General features: G+C 48.1%; 1 protein-coding gene across 1 annotated transcript in view; it reads right to left on the reverse strand.

The window, feature by feature from the left end:
* KBTBD2 (kelch repeat and BTB domain containing 2) overlaps nt 1-14,161 on the reverse strand; it is a 187,600-nt gene that overhangs the window by 100,238 nt on the left and 73,201 nt on the right. The window lies entirely within an intron of this gene.

A 14,161-nucleotide genomic window follows, 5' to 3' on the forward strand; every position in this document is an offset into this window, starting at 1 on the left:
TTCAAGGATCGATTACATATGGGTGTCAACTTCATTGCTGGGGCAAGTACAAAAGGTAGACCGGGGGGGTGGGAGGGGGAGGGAGGATAGCTGTTTCCGTCCACACACCCCTGACGATTACTGTGCACCAGGAGAGGTCAGCCTGGTTTATGGCAGTGGAAATTCCCCGACCACCTACTTAAGGATAGGGTGATCTGTGAGGATGTGTGGGGTAAAATTGGGGACTATTTCAAATTAAAATGATGAGGCTTCAGACAGACTTTGAAAACCAACTAAAGGGGGTAATGGCTCAAATGGAAACAGACTCTGGGGTGGTGCTTAGGCAAGAATATAGACATTAAGGGTCAACTTAAGATTCTTCAAACTAGGCAAGCTGAAAAATCCCCGTTATACCTGCGGCAAAGTTTCTATATTAAAGCAAACTGCTTGCTAATGCAGCAGGTGTGGAAGAAAGATGCATCTACGATGATCCTAGAAATTAAAATGGGTCAGGAGAGCATCAGCTCCTCTTTGAGCGACATCATACAGGCAGTTACAGTATTCTATTCCACTCTTAATTCTTCAGATGCCCCAAAATGAAGAAAACCAAGAGTCCCATCTCTTGCAATGCCGTTACAGAAGGCTACACCAGGGGAAAGAGGAGCAGGGGGGAGATATTTCACCCAAAGTGGTAAGACCAGCAATCGTATCCCTACCAGTCAATTAGGCTCCAGGCCCAGGCAGCTTCCCTGCGACCTTCTACAAAACATTCAAGGAAACGCTGTTCCCAATGTCTTTAATTCCTTTGGGGTGTCAGGGAGGGTCTCTCAGACTATGGAAGAGGCAAAAGGTGTGTTGCTGCTCAAGCCCAATAAGGATAAAATGCAGTGCGGGTTCTACCAGCATATTGCCCTCATTAACATTGATGCAACGGTATACACCAAAATTCTGGCCAACAGGCTGGAAAAGATACTCCCCCCAACCTGGTCGACCCTGACCAATCGGGATTCATTAAGCACAGTCAAACCTGCGACAACACGAAACGGGTCTGCCACTTAATAAAGAAGGTCAATAAAGCCACCCAGCGTTGGTACTTGGCTTGGATGCCGAAAAGGCATTTCACCACGAAGAAAGTTTTTTTTATTTCGCACAAGTGAGGTTATGGGTTTACATTTTTGCAGTTGGTCCGGGCCAACTACCAGTCGCCTTCAATATGGTTATCTGTAAATTGGCATCTCTCTTCCAGGGGATTAATGTTACCCGTGGCACTAAAGAAGGATATCGCTATCCCCGATTATATATGTGATTCACTTGGAGTCGCTGTTAAAATGCATACGGTTGGATCGGGCTATCAGGGGAATCACATTCTGAGGAGAAGAGCATAAAGTGACTGCCTTCGCAAATGATATGCTTCTCAATCACTGACCCAGACACATGGCTACCGGTGGTAGGCACAGAGCTCAGGGAGTTTGGTTCCGTAGCAGGTTTAAAAATGAACACCCACAAGTCAGAAGTGATGGACCCATCTGGGACGGGGGTCCAAAGGCGGACAAGAGTCTACAATACTTGGGGTGCAATTTACCAAATCTCTTGACGCCCTATATCAGGGGAACTATCCTCCTCTACTGGAGGAAATCGAGATATCAATCAGTGGCTGACTGAATGGGGCACCTGTCCATATCGTGGTTGGGGAGAATAAATGTCCTTAAAATGGTTATCCTTCCTAAGGCGTTATATATAATTTTCAGGCCCTCCTGAAATTTTTCAAGGCCTTGCATAAGATGATGGGGTCCTCCATTTGGAACAGGAAGAAACAGAGGGTGGCTGTGAAAACGTTGATGGGGGCCCACCTGCAGGAGTATGATGGGGTACCAAAATGTCCACCTTTACTAACTGGCAGCCCAAGTGCAAGTAATCCGAGAATGGTTAACAGGGAATCAACTTAAGATATGGCAGAGAATGGACAGAGCTGTAGTGGGTAGACCTTTGGAGGAGGTTCTCTGGTATTCAAAATCAGACAAACCTAGGAACATGTACAGAGCACGATTACAGCTCTGGTATTGAATACATGGGACTCTGGTGGGGCAAGTGGGCCTGGTGACCTTTTCCTCTCCACTAATGCCCGTGTTTCGCAATCCTCACTTTCAGCCTGGGGTGGAACAAGGGGCCTTTGTTCGCTGGTAGGTGGCAGGGTGTCGGAAATTGAGAGATTTGAGGGCCAGGATATTGGAATGTTCCTATAACCTAAGCAACAGGGATGGGGGAGAGATATAGGTACACCCAGTTGAGGCAATGTCTAATGGCTCCTGCAAACAAACAGGCGGCGACCAAGGAGCTCGCCCCATTTGATAAATATGTCATAACTAATTCAGTGGACCACCACATGATAGCATCAATGTACAGGATATTCCCGGACTTCCCGGCTCATCTCGAATAAGCATATATGAAGCAATGGGAGTTTTCCCTGAGTCACCCAATTGAGGGGGAGCCGTGGAGTAGGTTACAGCAGAGTATATCGGCACTCAAAAGGCCACTCCAGATTATGGAAATGTGGATAAAAGGTAATGGTGCAGTGGCACCTCACCCCAGAAAAATTGCATCACTATTATCCTGCAGGGTCTACTGTTTGCTGAAGGGCGTTGGGGGGGTGGGGGGGGGGGGCTGGAGGATTTGGAGATTTTGGGTTACTGTGCCATATTTGTTGGGCGTATCCAATTCTTTGGCCCTTTTGGGTTCAATGCAGCTATGAAAATTAGCTTTGGGGCCCAGATACATAGAGGCTTTGAGGAAGCATTGTTGGGGACAGGAAATGTTCTGGAGATCCTTCAAACTACTCAAAGAAAGCCCTACATGATCCATCGCATCTCTGCTATTGGTGGCCCAAGAATGAAAAAAGGAGCAAGAAACCCACGGCGCACGAATGGATGGCCAAGATTTGGCACTTTGTGCCGCTAGAATGGGTCATTTGTGCGATCCAGGGGAAAAATCATCAAAAACTCAAGGCGGATTGAGACGTGGTTTTGGGGATCCTCCACAATGACTTTCGGGAGAACTTGTGCCCTCAGAGAATTTGGGTGTTGGACCTGGTTTGAGTTGTGATGCTGGGTGGTGATGGGAGGAGTCAGGATGATTTACACTATTATAGCTGATGGGGGGCAGCGCGAGGAAGGGGATTAATGTTAGGTTTGATGAAAATAGCAATAAAATACATTTACAAAATAAATAAAAAAGGACTCCTTGAACACGAATTTCCCATTCGATTCAAAAATATTTTGTAAAAATATATATTTGACTTTCAATCAAACTGCATTCCAACAGACAGCATTTGTGATCTTCAATATAACATTCATCTATTCCATAGATGAACAAGTTACTTAACCCTGGTAACGTTCTTTCGATTGGATGTGCCCCCCACGTATTCCTTATCTTTGACATTTCCAATATCCATCTTTGCTGCTTCGAAAAAATGTTTTCAGCAGGGGGCGCTGTGCGTCGATGCCCATCGACTGGATGTCCCTCTGAGGCCTCCAGCTCAATGTCGACGTCACCGTAGGTATATGTAGCATGCGCAGTGCCAGTTGGCCCCAGCTCTGTCTTTACGAGTAAAGCATTTCTTTTGTTCGATGGTTACTGCCTCAGAGAGCGTAGACTGCAACCTAAGGAAATTCTATTGCGGGGCATGATATATGTTATTTATGGTATCCGGTCAATTTCTCGAAAACATGTTTCCAAAATGCCATTTTAGCGAAAATAAAATGCTGAAAAATGTTTTTGGGAATTTTTTTATTTTTATGGTTTATTTTTGTTTCGTTAATAAAAAAAGAAGTGTAAAAAAAAAAAAATAGGGGTTTAGGCAATCCCCCACCCCATTTAAAAAAAATAAAAAAAACTAACATTCTAAAAAAAAAAAGAAAAAAAAAACAGCAATTTTGTGATGACAAAATGGCATTTCAAAAATATGGCGTTCGAAAATGTCCCTATAAACCGTCTTGCTTCCAAGGCGAGCATGTTGCTGCTGAGCTACCCTCACTAGGGTAAGGTTGGGATGGGCGATAAGGAATACGTGGGAGGAACATCCAGTCGAAAGAAAGTTAGCAGTGGTAAGTAACTTGTTCTTCAAATGGATGGTGTCCTCCCACGTATTCCTTATCTTTGATACACTCCCAAAGCAGTTTAAATAATTTGAAGGGAGTAGACTTTAGTATGACTAATATTTTACGGTTGTTTATGCACTGAATGCATCACTTTTTTTTTTTTTTTTTACAAATGCAGATTCTTGACCCGAGGAAGCATCTAAACTGTAATGTTTAGTGAAGATGTGTACAGACGACCATATGGCAGCTGCACGTATATCCCTCATCGGAACACTGCACTGTAAAGCAGATGAAGTTGCCACGCCCCTGGTCGAATGAGCTCGAAGGTGTTCTAGAGCGTCTTTACCTGCCAGTTTGTAGGAGTCCGATATTGCTAGAATAATCCATCGGTATATAGTTTGCTTGGTAATGGCCAGAGGCCAATTTGTGACCCAAATAGCCCGCAAATAACCGATCATCTTGGTTTAATCTTGCCAATCTGGAGATGTAAAAGCTCAGTGCACGTCTAGGGTCAAGCCTGTGAAGCCTTTCCTCTTCCTTCCCAGGATGTGGAGTAGGATAAAAAGATGGTGATGTTATTTTCGGAGTAAGATGAAGCTCAGACAATGGTGGAGAGAAATGTGGGCTTTGCTTTTAGTACCACCTTGTGTTTATAAAAGACAGTATGAGGAGGCTTGCAGGATAAAACGTGCAGCTCACTCACCCTTGTGCCTGATGTAATTGCAACTAAAAGACATGCATTACTTAACATAATAGCATTTCTGATAATTGTATCTGCTTAGATTCACATGCTGTGCATATGGTCTGACATCCAGTGGTAACCGCAGAGTATTGCATCTTGTCTTTCGGGGACCGAAATGGGACATCGGCATAGGCGTGTCTGTAACAATAACCCTATCGTGACGTGTGTAGTACCCAAAATCCCTCACGTGCTGAGGTAACCCCGATTGTATTTTTTCTGCCATGAGGGAGCCCAAGGTTATAGTGAGTGAGTACGTAAAGAGAGAAAGTAGTAAGATGTCTGTGTTCCTTCCACCCCGAGCAGAGCGTTAGGGAGGGAGCATGTGAATCTAAGCAGATACAATCATCAGAAACGCTATTACGGTAAGTAATGCACGTCTTCTGATGCTTGTTAATCTGCTTAGAATCACATGCTGTGCATAGACTAGCGAGCAGTACCCGGAATTGGAGGTGGGTTGTGCGAAGGAACATTAGAGAAAAGATGTCTTAGTACTGCTTGTCCCACCTGAGAATCAGACCTAGGAGTGTCTAGGCAATAGTGTTTTGTAAAGGTGTGTACAGAACTCCAGGTTGCCGCTTTGCAAATGGACTGAAGAGGAACATTTGCAATGAATGCTACGGATGCCCCAGTGCCTCGAGTAGAGTGTGCTCTAGGCTTGAAGGGCAGATCTCTCTTATCAAGAGTGTAACATAGTGTGATGCATTTGACAATCCACCTTAGACAGCTGATTTAGAGACGGGATCCCCTCCTCTGCCAGCTGCCACTGAAACGAAGAATTGTTTAGTCTTCCTTAGTGGTTTAGTTCTTTCCAGGTAAAACATGACTGCCCTGCGCACTTCTAGTGTGTGAAGGCTTCTTTCGGCCATGTTAGTAGGCTTCTGGAAGAAAGTGGGTAGTTTGATTGACTGGTTCACATGGAACTTCGAGATGAATTTAGGCGACAACCTGGGATGTGTGCGCAGAACTACCTTATCTTTGTGGACTGTAACAAAGGGGTCTAAAACAGAAAGAGACTGTAGTTCGCTAACCCTTCTGATAGAAGTGATAGCCACGAGGAAGGCTGCCTTGTAAGTCAGGTCTTTCAGACTTGCTTTATGCAGAGGCTCCAAGGGAGCTCCCATGAGCCTGGTCAAAACCACATTCAGATTCAGAGAGATGGGAGGATAAATCCTCTTACCCCCTTCCATAAAGGCTTTAATCACCGGTATTTTCCACCACGATACCTTTTGTTGTGATGTGGTGTAGGCTGACAGAGCAGCCAGATGAACCTTTAGGGAATTGAAGACTAACCCCGGAGTCCAACAGGTGGGTTAGATACAACACAATGTGTGAGGGTGAGCAATAGATGGGATTGTTGCCCTTGGAATTGCACCAGATGACAAAACGTTTCCATTTGCTGGCATAGCAATACGGTGTATTAGGATTCCTCGCTTCCCTGAATATGTCCATGCACCTCTGAGGGAGTTGCAGGTGTCCAAACTCTATGATCTCAGGAGCCAGGCTGCTAAGTTCAGAGTTTGTGGGCATGGGTGTAGGGCCTCCCCCCTTTCCTGAGACATGTTGTACGGGCAGGGCAGCTGGTGGGGGGAGGGACATTTCCATCAGGTGAGCGAACCAGGGTCGGCGGGCCCACATGGGGGCCACCAGTATCATGGTAAGTGGTTCATGGTGCATGGAGAAGGGGAGTCGGGGGAGCGTAGACAAGTTTCCCTGACCAAGTTATCCAGAGACCGTTCCCCTGGGATCGGTTCTGGGGGTACCTGGAGGCGTAGTTTTGGCATTGGGCGTTCTCCTGAGTAGCGAACAGGTCGATCTCTGGGAAACCCCATTCTGCGAAGACGGACACAATGTCTTCGTGCAGTCGCCATTCGTATTCTTCTGGCAGAGGAAAATCTCTGCCGAGTACGTCTGCCAGAAGATTGAGTTGGGACAACAAAAACCTCTTGTGTTTGAGAGCCCATATCCAAATGTTTTGGGACAGCTTGGATAGCTCTGGAGAGCGAGCGCCCCCCTGTTTGTTCAGGTAATACATTGCTGTAGTGCTGTCAGTTAGGATCAGCACTGTCTTCCCTTGCAGTTGCACCTGAAAGGCTTTCGATGCTTTGAACACCGCTAATAGCTCGAGTAAGTTTATATGGTTGGACGCTACTTGAGGGAACCACACTCTTGTGTGCTGTCTGCTGAAGCAGGTGAGCCCCCCACCCTGAGATGCGTCTGTCGTGAGAGTGGCTTCCAATGCTGGGGTGGTGAAGGTCTTCCCCTTCAAGAGGTTTTCTCTTGACCACGACTGCAGAGAGAGAACGAGGGCTGGAGAAAGAACTAACAGATTTTACCATTGTCCGCTGGCCTGACACCACTGACTGTTCAGCCACTCTTGCATGGGACGCATGCACAACCGCGCATGGGAAACCAAGCATATACATGACGCCATCATGCCTAGCATGGCTTTGCGTACCGTCACCTCCTGATTGGCTACATATTGAGGAATCCGAGAGAGCATGTTCTGAATCCTCTCGCTGGAGGGGGAAGACAAGACTGTCTTCCGTCCTAATTAGCGCTCCCAGAAATTCTTTTACTTGGCTGGGGACTAATTGATTGAAAAACCCAGGCTGAAGGTGAGCTACTGTTTTTTGGTTGTTGGAAAAACAAGCGTCGAACGAGTCACCCGTAATGAGCCAGTCGTCGAGGTAAGGGCAAACTGGGACCGATAGTGGCAGCAGCACACCTGCGCAGACTGTCAGGACTTTGGTAAACACCCTTGGCGCTGAGGCGATGCCGAAGGGGAGTACCTTGAATTGGTAGCGGTTGTCCTGGATCATGAACCGTAGGTATTTTCTGTGCGCTGACAACATTGAAATATGAAAGTATGCATCTTTAATGTCCAATGTTGCCATGAAGTCCCCTTGTTTCAGAAATGGGATCACCTCCTGCAGTGTTACCATGCAGAACTTCTGGGGTTTTATAAATTTGTTCGCTGGGCGCAGATCTAGAACAGGACGCATAGTGAGATCCTTTTTTGGGTACAAGGAAGTACACTGAATAAATACCCTTGTTTACCTGAAGAATAGGGACGGCTTCTATGGCGTCCTTTCCCAGCAGTGCTTCCACCTCTTGGATCAGGATCTCCAGATGGTCCGGTGAAAGGCACCGTGAGCGCGGCGGTCTGAACTGCGGAGGTCGGGCAAATTCCACGCAATAACCGTCTTTAAGACCCACTGGTCGGAAGTTATACCCTCCCATGCCTTGAAGAAAGATGTTAATTGGCCCCCGACCGGGGAGACATGGGAGGGGACCTGGACTTGGTGGTCATTTCTGACCAGAGGCTGGGGCTCCTCTGGGATTGGGGCCTCTGTCTCTACTTTTGCCGCGTTTCTGACCCCTTGAGGGCTAGTAAGTGGGGCTTCCAGAGGTTTGATGTGTGTTGAAGTTACCCGTGCCGTAGTTGTTTTGACCAGCACGGGCTTGCCCTCGAAAGGGCCGCCGAGAATCATTACCCCTCTTGGAGGAGGTTTTCTGTGTAATTTGGTGCAAGGACCTTATAGTCTCATGCTCCTTCTTGGCTGTCTCCAACGCTTCATCCACTGCTTTCCCAAAGAATTTAGTCTCCTCAATGGGTTTATTATTGAGGGAGGCCCGAGCCTCAGGTCTAAATCCTGATGTACGCAGCCATGCGTGTCTTTTCAGAAGAGACCCTTGTGCAAGAGACCTGCCTGCTGTTTCTGCATTGTCCAGGGTGTCTCTTCACCACATCTGGTTAACCAGTATTCCCTCCGAAACAATGATGAGAAGCTTTATCCTGGCGGGTTCAGGAACCTCCTGGAGGCCTTCCTGAAGCAAGTTCCATTGGGCATCAGCATAGCTTGCTAATAGCGTAGTATTAGCAGCAACCCGAATTGTGTATGCAGCTGCTGATGTGACTCGTTTGCCCAGGGCATAAACCTTTTAGACTCCTTGTCCGTTGGGGATTCTCCCGTGGCAAGGGGTAGCCCTGCCCTCTTTCAAGTGGTAGTCGCTACCAGTGAGTCTGGGATGGCGTACCCTTTGATATACAGAGGGTCGGAAGGAGAAGGACGAAATCATTTTTCGACTCTCGGGTTCACTGCCCGTGTCTGAGCAGGTGAGACCAATGGGGGAGCTACCAGTCTCTTAACAGAGAGGTTTTTCCTTAATATCCTCCACAAAATCCTGCTCAGGTACCACCTCTTGAGTGGCAATTTTGAAGTATTCAGCTGCTTTCTTCAACATGGAGTTGAAGCCATTTGGTCATCCACAGGGGAGGCCCGGCAAGCCGGGGTGGACGGAGGAGAGTCTAGGCACAAAATATCAGTATCCTGATCGTGCTGTGTCCAAGGGTCTTGACCTTCCTGCTGGGTTTCCTCCCAGTTGTCCGTCATATCCTGTTGATCTTCCTCATAGTTTGAGAAAAGAAGCTTCTTCATTACAGATGTCTCTATGTGTGTCCATATGGACCACGTCTTCTTGTTGGAAAACAAGAGACTGAACTTCTTGAATTTGGGGGTTAGGGTCTACCCGAGCCCTTTTCGGGGGAGGATGATCAGAAGAACTGATAATCTGCTCCAGCCGATCCATACAACCCTCAAATTTTTCTGTAGGCCATTTAGGAGGACCCAAATGGGCCTACACAAGGAAAAACGACATTCTCTGCACTGTGGCGTCAAAAGGAACCTCTCAGGGTGTCGGAGAGAGGCTCCTGACTATCTACGCAAGTCTCATCGGAATCTGGGACCCAATCCGCCAAAATCTTTTGCGCGACTTGGCCCAAAACCTTAGGCGGAACCGGAGTAAGGCCCACAGCTGCTGCGATTCTTCTGATGCTACTTTGGATAGTTGCCGAATCGTCGTGAGACAAAGGCTCCGATGATTTGTCGGCAGATGAAATACCATCCACGGCACTAGGAGGCCTAGCGGTTGGTTTTCCGGGTACAGGCCTAGCTGTAGTTTTCGGGCCTACTGAGGCCTTGGAAATCGTCGAAGCGTCGGGCTCCCGAACTTCCACGTGTGTAGGTTTTGGAGTAGCGCCCTTGGTTTGCTTCGATTGCCCAGTCGCAATACGCTGCTGCGGATGCGGGTAAGGCTTTGGATCTGAACGATCCGAGGGCATCGGTGAAGTTTTCTGCAGCCCCATTGGCGCTTTCGCCTTTTTCAACGAAGGCGTTGAAATTGGCGTAGGGGCTGTGTGCTTAGTGCGATGAGCTTATCCGCCCCTGTCGCCGGGTGTAGTCCCTGTAGCAAGACCAGAGTCGAGCCTGGAAGGTTCGGGGACGGGCGTGGTGGACCTAGAAGCGTCCACCTCAAGGTCTAACATCCGCATTGGACGTTTGGTCATCCGAAGTACCCCTGTCACTCAGCTGGCGTGGTGGTGGGGGGCTCCACGTGTGACATACCGTACGCGGCCCACCGCTTTACACAGCACTCCTTAAGGGTCTTGGGCCGAATGAGTTTGCACGTCGCACACCGTCGTGCTCTAGGGGGAGACAGGCGTTACACGTCCTGTGTTCATCCTTCCAAGGATATCCGACCCTACACTTAGGGCAGAATCTAAAAGGAGTCCTTTCCATAGCAAAAGGGAAGGATGACCAGACCGACAGGGAAAAGAGGGGAAAGACATACTAAACAATATGGCCACCCCGACCCCACTCTCCCTACTGTATAGGTCGGCCAGAGGGCCGCCGGATCTTAGGCACCGAAATCCACAGCTGTAGACGATTCCCCCGTAGTCTTTGTCGAAGATGTTCTTATTGGCGTAGTGACTTAACGGGGAATAAACCAACATTTCAGTAAAGATAAACAATGTCTCTAGTAAGAGCTCCACTATAGGGCGACCAGTTATCTGGGCGGAAAAAAACAATCTGGAGGGACCTTGGGTACTACACACGTCACGATAGGGATAGTGCTACAGACACGCCTATGCCGACGTCCCCTTTCAGTCCCCGAAAGACAAGATGCAATACTCTGCGGTTACCACTGGATGTCGGACCATATGCACAGCATGTGATTCTAAGCAGATTAACAAGCATCAGAAAGATTGTTTTTAGAGTAAGACGTCTTCAGAGACAAGAGTGTAAAGGCATGAAAGGAGCTCGCAACAAAAAGTTTAACACTAGGGTAAGATCCCTAAGTGGGACTTGAAACGGGATTGGAGGGAATCTTAAAGAGACTTCCTCTGAAGTGTGCTTAAAAATAGAAAGTGCTGCCAGATATCCCTTGATGGAACCAATCCGGAGCCCCAGATTTGCCAGATGTAATAGAAAGGATAACACCAGCGGTGTATGACATGTAAAAGGGTCAACATTCTCATCTCTACGCCAGCTGCATTCCAGCGGCAGCGGTATAAAGTTTTAGTTGCTGGCCTTCTGGCCGAAAACAAAATCTCCATTACGTCTACAGGAGGTCCCAATCCTTATATCTCAGCCTCTCAGAAACCATGCGTGAAGTCTGAGCGTCCTGATTTCCGAATGAAGAACCTGACCCTCCTCTCACGAGAGACGGTCCTCCCTTAGTGGAAGACATATTGGAGGGCAGATGGACATGTCCAGAAGGTCTGGGTACCACGTCCTCCTGGCCCAATCAGACAACTAGGACCACAAACGCGCCTCCTAGAGCTGCTCTTGGGGGAAATTCCCTTAAGCAGTACAGCTTGCACTTCCTGTTGACACCAGTCATGAACAGATCCACTTAAGGGGTTCCCCAAAGGGTGAAGATCTCTCGAAAGACTTCCTGAGCTCGTTCCCACTCGTGCCTGCTCAGAGCATCTGCTGCCGAGTTCTCTCCAGCTAGGTGAACTGCCGACAGATTCCTTCTGGTATTGCCCAGAACCAGAGCTGCATTTCCTCTCTGCACAGTGGCAGTGACTCTGCACCTCTCTTGCCGTGTTATTACATGGCCATTGTGTTGTCCGTCATTATCAGGACATACTTTCACCGTACAGATGGCAGGAAGGTCTTTAGCGCTAGTCTGACTGCCCTCAGCACTAAAAGCTTGTTATGTTTTGACTCCGATGGAGACCAACGACCGCTGATTGTCAATCATTGGTACAGGTTCCCCACCCCATGAGTGAGGCATCCGTCACTACTATTATCTCTGGCCATGGTTGTCACAAAGGTTCTCCTTTCAAGATATTCTTCTGGCAGGGCCAACACTGAAGATTCAGTGAGACTCGGCTTAGGATTTGCAGGAGGTCTGACATCCTTCCTGAGAATTAGGACCATTGGGTCCTGAGAGCCCACTGGAAAGATCCAATTCTCAGGTGAGCCTCTGGCACCAGAAAAATCCAGGATGCCATGATGCTGAACAACCTTAGAAAATCGAATGCCGGTAGATGCTGGACATTCTGGAATTTGGTCACCATCTTCAGAAGGTCTTCAGACCTCACCTATAGTGGCAAGGCTTTTCCCCAGGGATGCTTCCAGAACTGCTCTGATGAATTGGGAGTCTTTATGATGATATCATGTGGGACTTGACGTTGAAGGAGCCCACTCTGAAGGGAGTGGGCGGTATAGGCGAAATGTTCCAGGGCTTGTTCTAGGGAACTGGCCCTGATCAGCCAATTCCCTAGGTAGGGGTAAATGTGAATTCCCCCTTTCCTGAGACTTGCTGCCACAACCACCATCAGTTTGGTGAATACCCTCGGGGCGGAGGTCAGCCCAAATGGCAGAACTCGAAACGGATATTGAGAACCGCCAACGGCAAACCTCAGGTACCATCTGTGCTTGTGATGGATCGGCACATGAAAGTAAGCATCCTGAAGCTACAGTGATACCATACAATCCTGAAGCTGTAAGGCCTGAAAGATCTGAGAAAGGGTTACCACCTTGAACTTGTGCTCTCTGAGGAACTTGTTCAAGTCTCTTAAGTCCAAGATGGGTCTCACTCCTCTGTCCTTTTTGGGGGATTAGAAAATATGGGGAGTACCAACCCTTGTTCCTCTCTGCTACAGGTATTGGTTCTAGATCACCTTTCTCTAGCAGGGTTAAAATCTCCTGCATAAGGAGCGGATCTGGAACTTTCAAAGAGCTGTTCCCCGGTAGATGACTGAGGCTCTTGCAGAAAAGTGAGGCAGTAACCTTGGGAAACTGTTTAAGCATCTGAAGTTAAAGCCTGCCATTCTGTCAGATGCTGTGATAATCTGCCTCCTACTGCAGTCTTGTGTATCAAGTCCTCGGAGAGGTTTTGGAGTGGCTGCCTGCAAGGCAGCCACTGCTTTTGCAGTCTTCGTACCTCTTCCCCGTCCACCACAGGAGAATCTTCTTTGTCCTCTTCAAGCTGGCTGTCCTCTGCCCCTTCCAAATGTGGAGTAGTGACTAAAGGACCAACCCCTCCAGGATGTGCCCGTGGGGCCGTTTGGAATTAGTCTTACAGCAGCCCCAGGGATTTGGCTGCTGCCTTCGAAGTTTGTAGCCTCTCCAAAATCTCATCTGCTTCGTTTCCAAATAAATGGGTGCCGTCAAAGGGCATGTTGACAAGCCTGGATTGTACGTCTGGGGCAAATCAGGACTCTCAACCAGGGAAATCTGTGCATCACTGTACTAGCCGCCATAGCTCTGCTGATACTGCAGTCTCGAAACCAGTCTGGAATGATTTGCACATTGCATCTTTCCCATCCTTGACAATGTTTAGGAATCTGTCTCGCTCCTCCCCTTTGGGGGGTTTTGGTCAGCCGCCATAGAAATGCACTCCGGGGGGGGGGGGGAATGTATGTGTTAGTGTGTTAGTGTGTTAGTGTGTGTGTGTGTGTGTGTGCCTTTCTAGCGTGCACATAGCAGAGGCCGACTTCAAGGCCATACACCCGGCCATGGCGTCGTAACTTTTGTTATCTCTATCCTGAGATATCGTAGGATAGGCATTTTGCCTACTCATGGAGGTGGCCGCCCGAACCACTAGACTTTATGGTGTTGGGTGCTTGGACAGGTAAAAAGGGTCAGTGATTAAAACCCTGTACTTTGCCGTCAGTATTTTATTCACAGCTGGAATGACCTCTGGCGATTAATTAGTAGCCACGTGCCTTTGTAAGGCTTGATGAAACGGAACAATGGGTCCTTTTGTGGCCCTCAGTCCAAGATATCGGTAAGATCATCTTGTTCGAAGACTGATGGAGGTCTTGACCACCCCATGTATTCCATTAACATCTGTTGCCTGTATGTCACCTCAGCATGGTCACCAGGCTCTGCCAAATTCAACCTCTGGAGAGGTGTTTATTCCACTAGCCTCATGAAGGCAATCTTGCAATTTTTTCATGCACGAATCCTCGGATATCAATGCCTCAGGCACTGATGGTGCTCCATACTGTGACCCAAAGGGTCTTCCGTCACCAGAGGATTCTTGTGCA

Source organism: Ambystoma mexicanum, chromosome 5p, assembly GCF_040938575.1.
Source record: "Ambystoma mexicanum isolate Mex_15411 chromosome 5p, UKY_AmexF1_1, whole genome shotgun sequence".
NCBI classification, from domain to species: domain Eukaryota; kingdom Metazoa; phylum Chordata; class Amphibia; order Caudata; family Ambystomatidae; genus Ambystoma; species Ambystoma mexicanum.